The 9,912-nt window shown below is 35.9% G+C and overlaps 1 pseudogene; it reads left to right on the top strand.

The window, feature by feature from the left end:
- Positions 1-1,657: 1,657 nt before the first annotated feature.
- LOC119507720 lies at positions 1,658-2,445 on the top strand (annotated as a pseudogene).
- Positions 2,446-9,912: the final 7,467 nt, after the last annotated feature.

Raw genomic sequence — 9,912 nt, 5'->3', positions numbered from 1 at the left:
AGCTCTACCATCTCCCTTTTCAGAACCAATCCCTGAAGCTCTGTCAACTGGTAGAAGGGGCAAAACAAAGAACTGCTAACACTAATTCATCACCCTGGCAAGTGACTAGATAAGCCCTCAAACAGACCCACTTAGATTTATATATTTATACAAAACTAAGCTCCCCTCCCTTTCTTATGCCATTCTTTGACTCCTTCCTGGTTTGCTAGCACTATCTCCCTTAGGAAGGCTGGACCACCCTCTTAGTTCCATCTCTTTGTAATACATCACTTTGTACAATCATGCTATTATAGATGGAAGTGGTTTGGAGTCTTGAGTTACCATGTGTAGTGACTAACTTATCCTGGGTTGGTAACGCTAGGCTAGTTGGTTTTCTTCCAAGAATGTAAAACAAATTATGCTTCCAGTGTAATAACTGTGCAAATAATTAGTTGTACTTTCTAATATTCCTTATAGATACCAATTAATGCTAAATACACCTTCCGAACTTATAATTGTGCTTATATTTTTAAATCTGTTTTATCAGGACAAGTCTATTCTTCATTAGATTGTTAAAAGTCAACTCATTTCTATAAATCACTTTAAATTAAACATAATATTGTATTTTATTTTCACTTAAATTCATAATTTTACTCATCAACCCTGGATATACAGGATTTAATTTGATAATTTTTTTAATGTGGGGTACTTTAATATCCAATTTTCTGTAACTTTGTTTCTTAAATTTTTGATACAAGTTAAAATTTACTTCAGTTTATGCTACCCAAAAGACAGTCTTGAAATATTAACATGGAATTTTAGGAGACATCATGGATAAATGTAATTTAATGCAATTCAAAACATATTTATTCAGCACCTGTTATGTGTCAGGAATGGTTTTGATTTCTGCAAATACAGCAGAAAACACAACTGACAATGGTCCTACCCTCATGGAGCATTACATTCTATTAGGGGTCATCACAATAAAATGAAAAAATATATGATAAGTCATAATAAGTGCTTTGAGGAAAATAGAGGATGATCAGGAGGATAAGATAGAAGAAAACATTCTTTTTTATATGAAGGTGAGGAAAGCATCTCTGTTAGATACTTAAGCCAAAACAAAAAGAAAGGAGAAAGCAAACCAGGCAGATATCTGGGAGAGAAAATTCCAGACAATGGAAAGACCCAGAAATGCAAATGAGCATGGCAATGAATGGTGTACACACATGCATATGGATGTACACACACACACTTGCTTCATGTCGTCTAAATCAACTGGGGTACTTTCAGCTACATGTAAGAAATATGTATCAGTTAGCTATTGCCACGGTAATGCTACAAAACAAAACAACCACAAAAGCTTAGTGACATAAAACAGAAACCAAGTATTTCTCAGGAATCTTGAGTTTAGTTCTGGGGGAAAGGGCTTTGCTTTGCTAATCCCAGCTGGGTTTGCTCAAACATCTGTAGTTCATCTAATGATCAGCTAATCTGGGTTAGGCTGGGCTGGGTGGTAGCCCTTCAAGCTGTAGATCCAGCGGGACTTTGCTCCTCATTGCAGGTTAGGTTTAGGTCCACCCCACATGTATTCATTCTAGGGCCAAGGCTAAGAGGGCATTTCTCATGGCAACAGCAAAAGAATAGGAAAGTAGGCAGAAATGCGATGACTTAGGGAATGGACTCAAGAAAAAAATCTCAAAATTTAAAAATAAATCCAAAAAGAAAAACTGATGATGAATAAATGGAGTTGTCAGAGAAAGAGGTTAGAAACACAATGAACAAAATTTTTTAAAAAAGCCAAAGCATCTATCTTCTAAAGTGACAGGAACAAGGCATACTAATCTTTAAACAGGTAAAGATAGCATACAACAAGAGAAAAATCTGTTAACCTCTTTCAAAGAGTAGAGTATTTGCAATCTATGATGGAATCATTAATAATAGCAATTGAGTAACAAATTAAAGAAAACAAACAAATCCAATATCATCTTAGCTCCTAAAGAAAGATTGCTACAACTGTGTGAAATGCTGAAAGTCCGTCCCAGAAAGCTGAAAGATATAACTAATGTGTCAAGTCTACTGCAAATGGAAAGGGCACAGCACAGAGCTAATGAAGAAGGTCTGGCATTATTACAGGAAGAAACAGATAAAATAGTGGAGACCACAGAGTCAATGACTAGGAATACGCAAAGCCTCAAAAGCAAACTTCAGATTCTGACAAGTGAGGTGGAAGAAGAGGAAGAGAAGGTAAAACAGATGTTTCAAATGGATAGAAGTGGAGTATTCTCTCTTCCAGAACTTTCTCAGAACAATCTCAAAGCACTGATACTTCTGAAATAAATTTTGATGCTAATTCCAAACCAGAACACTTTTCTACAGGAAGTGGATGTTCTTCATAAATCATGCCAGATGAAGGACATATTAACGTTCATCAAAGAAGCCTGTAAGAGACTAGCTGCCTCTTAACAAGTTTTTATATGAGATTGTTTCATAATAATTTAATGTTTATGAATTTGTAAAACTGTTACCCTACAATGACACTTCAGAGGCTGAGGCTTCTGTGGGAATTACTGTCCCTCAATAATTACATACACTTTAAAATTAGCCTGGGAAGATCTATCTTAAGCATCTAGTATAATCCTGGAGATGCTATTTTAACAACTGGCAAGACTAGGAAATCACATTTATTGTATCTCTGATTATTTGCCTGGAACCATAAAATAAGAACAGTCACAGTCTTTTACTTAATAATGGCTGAATGGAGGTCATTTATTGCTTAGTGCAGTAAAATTATCTATAGAAAATATAGATAAAATATGATGCTATGAGTTTATATATATATATATAAATCTTTGTATGGTGCCTAATACCTAGTTTGCTATTATTATTATCATTTACCTAATACCTTGCAATTTATGTCCAATCATCTAGATCTCGAGAAATCCCCAAATGACTTTACTCTTTTACATTCCCCCTAGTCTTTTTATAGAGTAGTTAAGATTTGCCAGGTGCCTTTAACTGTGAAGGTAGCATCAACATTTTATTTCTTTTATTGAAGTAGTAAATAGATGTTGAATAATTATTTTCCACTGTGATCAAAGCATGCTTTTATTTCAGAAAACTATTTAAAAGAAATCTAAGCACATTTATTCTCTTTAGTGACCCCTTAAAGACAAAAAAAAAAATTCTTCTTTCTAAATCATTTTTTCTCATTGTGATAAACGTATGTATATATGTGACTAAATTATCACTTAACCATAGAAGAAATCATTTCTAACCAACTACAGTCTATTGTCTGAGTTACTTTTAGCTATTTGTGAAACAAAATAACTACAATTTCAGTAACTAAAAAGAATTGAGGCCAGTATTTCTATCTACCACAGATACTAATTCTGGCTCTGTAACCAAACTTTAAATTTATTGGGGAAATATAGAGGACTTACAGAATTGATGGAAACTTAAGGATCGGGCTTAGAAAAAAAATATCTCTGAAAAATCAAGAAACTGGAATTACATCATTTTTAGCAGTAACAACATGCTGGGATACAGCCACCATTGGACACACCATTTCTCTGCCACTCCTTGAAAGAAACCCATCTATACTTTCTTTTTTTTTCACTAATCCAAGATTTAAAATCCTTGACAGGAACAAACATACAATCAGCTGAGCCTAGATCATGTCCAGGTCATGTTATCAGGATCAGAGAAAGACAGCACCAAGCCTTTTGCATTTCTACAGTGGGAAGTAGACACTGCCCCAACAAGACCACACATAGTTTGGAATTCTCCCAAGATATGAGGGGGATTAGGTGCTGAAGAGTCAGACACATGTTAAATGGCTACACTAAACTGGAATGTGATAATGAATGAAAGATTTTCAACTATAACATCAAGACACTCCTTACAAAGGGAGGTTCTTCCTCTTAAGTTCCTCAACAAGTAGAGTTTGAATCTTTGGATCTTTCGTGATAAATTATCTGAGGTCTAGCCAGCATTGGCTAGCAATACACATTCAAAAAACAATTTCTTTCAAATCACAGAGGAAAGAAATTCTGTTGATTTTGAATTCCTTTTTATAGTTGTTTTGTGCTGCTACACAGCCTTAAGGAAATTAAATGTTTCCAATTTTACATTCAGCATTTAAATAACCAAATATACATGCGATACATATATGGCTACCTCATGCTCAAACATACTTGGGAAAAACCCTTGGGCACTGAAATGTACTAACTCAAATGGCTTTTTTATCCAGAGAGATCTGCACTAATGTGATAGGCCTTCAATTCCACTCATGGTTTTAGGAGATCTATAAATTCAAAATACTATTATTATGCCTAAATAATGTAATTGCACTCAAGGGACAAAGACTACAGTATCAGATTAGGTCATGAGATTAATGGATTTGGAGGGGGGGGGGGTCTCATTTTTTTTCTCCCTCATTCATTTTTGGATATTACAGCAATGACAAATTCACTAAAGAGATTTGGCTTTAGAAACAGCAATTTTTACTAAATGTTTATAGTAAATTATGTCTATATCACAAAACAGCCATTTGGCACAAGAACAGAAGTAGACAGGAAGCAGAAAGGAAAGGCAGATAAGGGAGGGCAGAAAGGAAGTGAGGGAGAATTAAGAAGTAAAGGACTGAGGGAGGGAAAGAAAAGGATAAAATGCCACCAGCCCATCACCTCTCACTATTCCACATCACACAATTGTTCTCTGCATTATTCATGATTTATTTAGCATTTTAAGATTGTGCAGTGGCTGCACTAAGAAGACCAAGTGTTTCCTCTTAAGCAATTTCCTCCTAAGCAATTGGGGTTACTGCCATCAGGTGAAGGTGATGGCTGTCAGACAACCACACCTGCCAGGCCCAGGCTCCAGTGATCCTGAGCCTACTCTGCATTCCCCTCTGAAAATAGGCACAGCAAGGGTACCCCCATCACAGATGCCCACTCAGAATAATAGAAGTCAAGAGAAAGGAAGTCAAACGGAGGTCAACATTATTAAGACCATGACTCCTCACCTAAACAACCATCTGGGCAGTTGTGGTTTGTTCCTATCACTACCCCCCTTATCGGTGGTCTGGCCTTTTAGGTGCTGTCACAATATTCAGCAGAACTCACTTCCGTTTACTCCAGACCTTTCTACTAGATAGAGTGACCTGAGAAGTAAAAGTGAACTGCTATTTTATAAAGACTCAGAATCTCAAGGCACAAAATGAAGGAACTTGCCCACAATTCTCCAGAAGGCCATAACATACAGGAAGGAGGTTGAATAAAGTAAATAAATCCCATTCAGTTGTATAATCTGACCAAGTCATGGCATAGTGTGGAGTCTCATCAGTAAAATAAATGGCTTCCTAATTTAGGTTATTTTTTAAGTTTCTCCATTTAATATAACTATGCAAATATATATTTAAATAGGACATCTAGTTCTAATTAGATCTAAAAGGAAAATGGGAAATAGCTGAAAAGTCCACAATTTATGCCCAATAAACTGCAGTAATTAAATTATGTGAATAGATCCCTGTCTAGAAGAAAACTTTCTATTTTAATAATGTACCCTTTCTTTATTGAAAGGGATCCAAAGACTCCAAGTAATTAGGGAGATCATCATTCCTTATCTATTCTCGACAGAAACTGGACATACAGGGTTTGAACTTACTTTACTCTAGCCTGTACAAATCACCAACAAATTATGGTTTTACATGGTCATTACCATGATGGATTTTAGTTCTCAACTGAATTTGGTGCTAAAAAAAAAAAACAAAAAGAAAAAAGAAAAAAAAAATCCCAGTTAAAAAGAAAAAAAAAAAACTCTTTCTTTATTCCAGAAAACTATTGGATAAATATAAACTCTTTCTTTCTTGTTGCTTTGTATTTAGCATCCAAAAGAATCTTTGTGGTCATGATATTCCTTAATGTATTCCAATAAATGTTCCTACAAGATTCAGATTTACTCAGTTATTTGCATGCTTTACATCTATTATTCAAATTCCTGCCAAATTCCAAATTAATTCTATTCAGCATTATTTTCTATAGTCAAACAATGAAAGAATATTGTCTAAATGCTAATCGGCTGTTTATTCATTTCCCTCATAGAGCTTCAGTCCCCCAGAGTTTGACATTTCAATAAATCCTTAAAAAGGATTTAGTGCTGCCTTGTTATATTTTGTTTTCTCCAAGAAAATAAATTAAGAAACTTTCCCACCTTTAACTCTTTAAAAAGTTAGAAAGAAGCCTATCTTTCTTCTACTAGAAAACAGGCTTTGAATGTGGAATTAATTACAGGCATCCGGAATAAAAACAGTCCCCGGGTAACAGAAGATGATTACAATGGATTCTGGCAAAAGCTTTCCTATAATTTGTTTGCCTCAGAACAATCTGATCACCATCATTCTCATAGGATGCTAATGCAGAGAATCCCATACGTGCTTATGCAATATTCAAAAGGTCCTTTGATTTTTTTCTGCAGCTCTAACTACAGCCCTTGGGTTTGCCTGTCATTGAAGGCAAGCTATACATAGTTGACTGAAAATGAAATACGTAATGTGACTCTTCTTAATGTCTCAAATTGATAAGACAGGTTAAAATGTAGTCATGAGTGGCAGAAAGAAAACTTAATATACAGGTGATAATATGAAAACAACTCATTTGAATCAGGAGCTATACACAACTGACATACTCAGAGCAGGTTATGTAAAAGAACCAAATTAAATCTTATTGTTCTCCTCATGCCCTCTTTACCAAAACCCATACTGAGGAGTAAGAGCCTGGGTATTGAGCATGGCCAACAGTTGCCTGGGCTTAAAGTTTGTTCCATCAAGTAATTCACATCCATCCCAGAGGTCAAGTTTACTTTACTACTGCCCAATCATAAGGGCCTCATGGCCTCCATTTCCCAGATGTTCACTGAGTATGATCAATCTTACCAAGGGAACAACCCCCACTAAATGCCTGGCACAATACAAGAGAATGATAATAATAATTCAAAGGTACATCATAAGGAAATTTCATTAACAAGGACAGAGAGGTGGGGTGGGGTACAGGAGTACACATCAAATACCAAGAACTGGGCATAAGAATGTATTTCTCACTAAAAACTGAAGATAATGGAGCAATATCTCCAACATTTTGAGGAGAAATTATTTTCAGCCTAGAATTCTATACTAAAGCTAATGTGATTCAAGTGTGAGAATAGACTAAAAACATTTTTAGATGCTACATTCTCAAAAAATTATTTCCCACGCACTTTTTCTTCAGGGATATACACAGGATGTGCTCCACTCAAGTAAGACTATTCTCCCAGAAGGAAGCACCACAGGAGCCTAACTATAATTAACAACAAAAAATTATGAAATAAATACATAGCACAGATGAGGAGAGCAGGGAGGAAAGAGTGATGCATGAAAGCTAATTATACAACTACCATGTAGAAAGTCAGGAGGAAAGAAACCAATAAAGAGCTGTATAAATGTAATACTTAGAAAGATAGTGGTAAATATCAGGGGAAAGAAACAGCAAAAAGGATTGAAAGAAGTTCCTCTAGGGAGTAGGACTAGTGGATGGGGAAAGATGGAGCAGAAGACTGTTGTTCCTTATTGTAAAACTTTAATGTGGTTGGATTTTTTAACTATATGCATGTATCATTTTGACTAAGTAAAAATTTCAAAAATGTTATACCCTACAAAATTTTATATATATATATCCTTTATCAAGTATTAAATACCATGTTAGAAACAATGTAACTATGAGTCCTAGCTAGGAGAAACTTCTAACCACAAAGAAAACTTCTTATGACTTATGAGTAATAATTAAATCTTCAATCATTGAATTTTGCAATGAATAAAAATCACATGAAAGTTATCACTCACTGAACATGTATGCTCCTGGAACTGCGCTAAATTAAATCATAATTTCATTTAATCATCACAGCAACTCTTTGCAGTAAATATTATTATGCCCATTTTGCAAATGAAGAATTTGAGTTTTGGTGACATGAAATAACTTACATTCTCAAAGCTACCCAGTCTGACTGGCTCCAGACATTTAGCATTCCACAGTTTTAGGGAAATTAAACTAAAGTCAATTATTTTACAAATGATTTGAGGAAAAGACATACGAGTGAAAGGAGTGAAGGAAGTTCTAAAAAGATGGGAAATAATGCTTTCCAAATACACACACATGCACACATATAAACCCTGAAATTGTCTTCTATTAATCTTGTTTTGCAAGATCAGTATCTCATAAATGCTTGTGTTGATATTCCCTTTGGATCTTATAGTTTAATTCCCTTTGTATCTTATAGTTTAATTCTGCAGGCACTAACATTCAATATATAGTATACTTTTTGTGAGCTTTTCAGTTTCTGAAGCATGGTAACCCCATATAGTAAATTTTCTTTTTGTTTTTCCATATGAACCCTATATTGTCTTCAACAGAGTGAAGATAGGAGCCTCTTTCCTTTCCTTTTAGTCCATCACCATATCAGTTAAGTCACTTTGGTCATACAATAATCTTATTCAAGCTAGTTTAAGAAGATAAAGGAATTTATTGGATCATTTGGATTAAAAGTTGATGCACGGCTTGATCCCAGACCTCAAACTATGTCAGGAAGAGCAGGCTCTGTGCTTCTCTCTGCCCTAGACCCTGATGTGATGGCTTACTCTCAGGCTCCACAGGGAGGCCAGATAGCTTGTCCAAGCCTTCAAGTTCAAGTCCAGCAGAAAATCAAGAGCCTCTCTCTTAGGGATGTCCCCTGCAAGTCAAAGAATTCACTCCAAATGGCCCACTTGGGTCAGGTGCCTTTCCCTGAAACAAATATGGTAAATTGGGATGACATGCTCCACCCTATAGAACCTCATCTGGACACTGGCTGGAGAATAGAGAATCTAATTTCCAAAGGAAAATTGGAGTACTTTTCCAGCATAAGGAGGAATGCAAAAATAGTATCTATCCATTACAGCCTTTCAATACATTCAAAAATCTTCAAAGGCCTTTGTCTCACTATCTCCCAGGAGCAGAATTCCCCTAGTTAGGACTTATCCTCAGGTCAACTTAATGCTTCTCTTGAAAAAAACAGTAAGAATTAAAGCATAATTTCCTTTGAAACTTATGGCCAAATCATATGCAGATGTACATTTTCAAGTTCTATATACTCATTTAGACTCTACAGATTCCTTAATCCACATTTGTAGTAACCTGTAGTTAAGACGGAAACTAACTGTAACTGTGCTGATAACAAATTGTGATGTTCTTTCCCCAGAGGATATGCACTTCCACCTGCAGCTTTCCCTTGAACAGGAAAAGCTTCCACATTTCACCCTCAGTTTTGAAGATGAAATATGAGAGCTTTCCTTCACATCAATGCCCCCCTGGGCTGCCAGACATAATCAGCCTTGGCAGGAAGCTGGGTATTTTGGAGAGCTACATGTGTGTATCCCTGAGACAAGACAAGGAGAGCAGCTTAGTGTAGGCTCCCCGCATTCCAGAAAATGGCTAAAGTCATGTTTTTTCTCTTTCCAAAAAAGAAGCCAAATTTCAAAACCTGAAAGAGGCTCTACTATTCCTACATTTGTCAGAGTTAAACCACTCTTGTCATATTCAGCTACACACCTGCCTGTGGAGTGTTGGGGTAAGTTATTCCCAATTGCAAGGTCTCTTCCACACTTTGAAGCATTTGTTAGTAGAGACAGAAGCCAGATGGATGGATGGATGGATGGATGGATGGATGGATGGATGGACACACAGACAGATAGATGATAGATAGATTGATAGGTGGATGATAGATACAGATAGTATAAATAGATAAAGAAAGAGTGATTTATTACAAAGTATCGGCATATGCGATTTTGGAGGCTGGCAAAAGCATCTCAGAAATCTGTAGGGCAGGCTGTCAGGAGACAAGATCACTCGCAGGCTAGAACTCACA

Source organism: Choloepus didactylus, chromosome 13, assembly GCF_015220235.1.
Source record: "Choloepus didactylus isolate mChoDid1 chromosome 13, mChoDid1.pri, whole genome shotgun sequence".
NCBI classification, from domain to species: Eukaryota; Metazoa; Chordata; class Mammalia; order Pilosa; family Megalonychidae; genus Choloepus; species Choloepus didactylus.
This window is presented reverse-complemented; position numbering and strand designations above follow the sequence as displayed.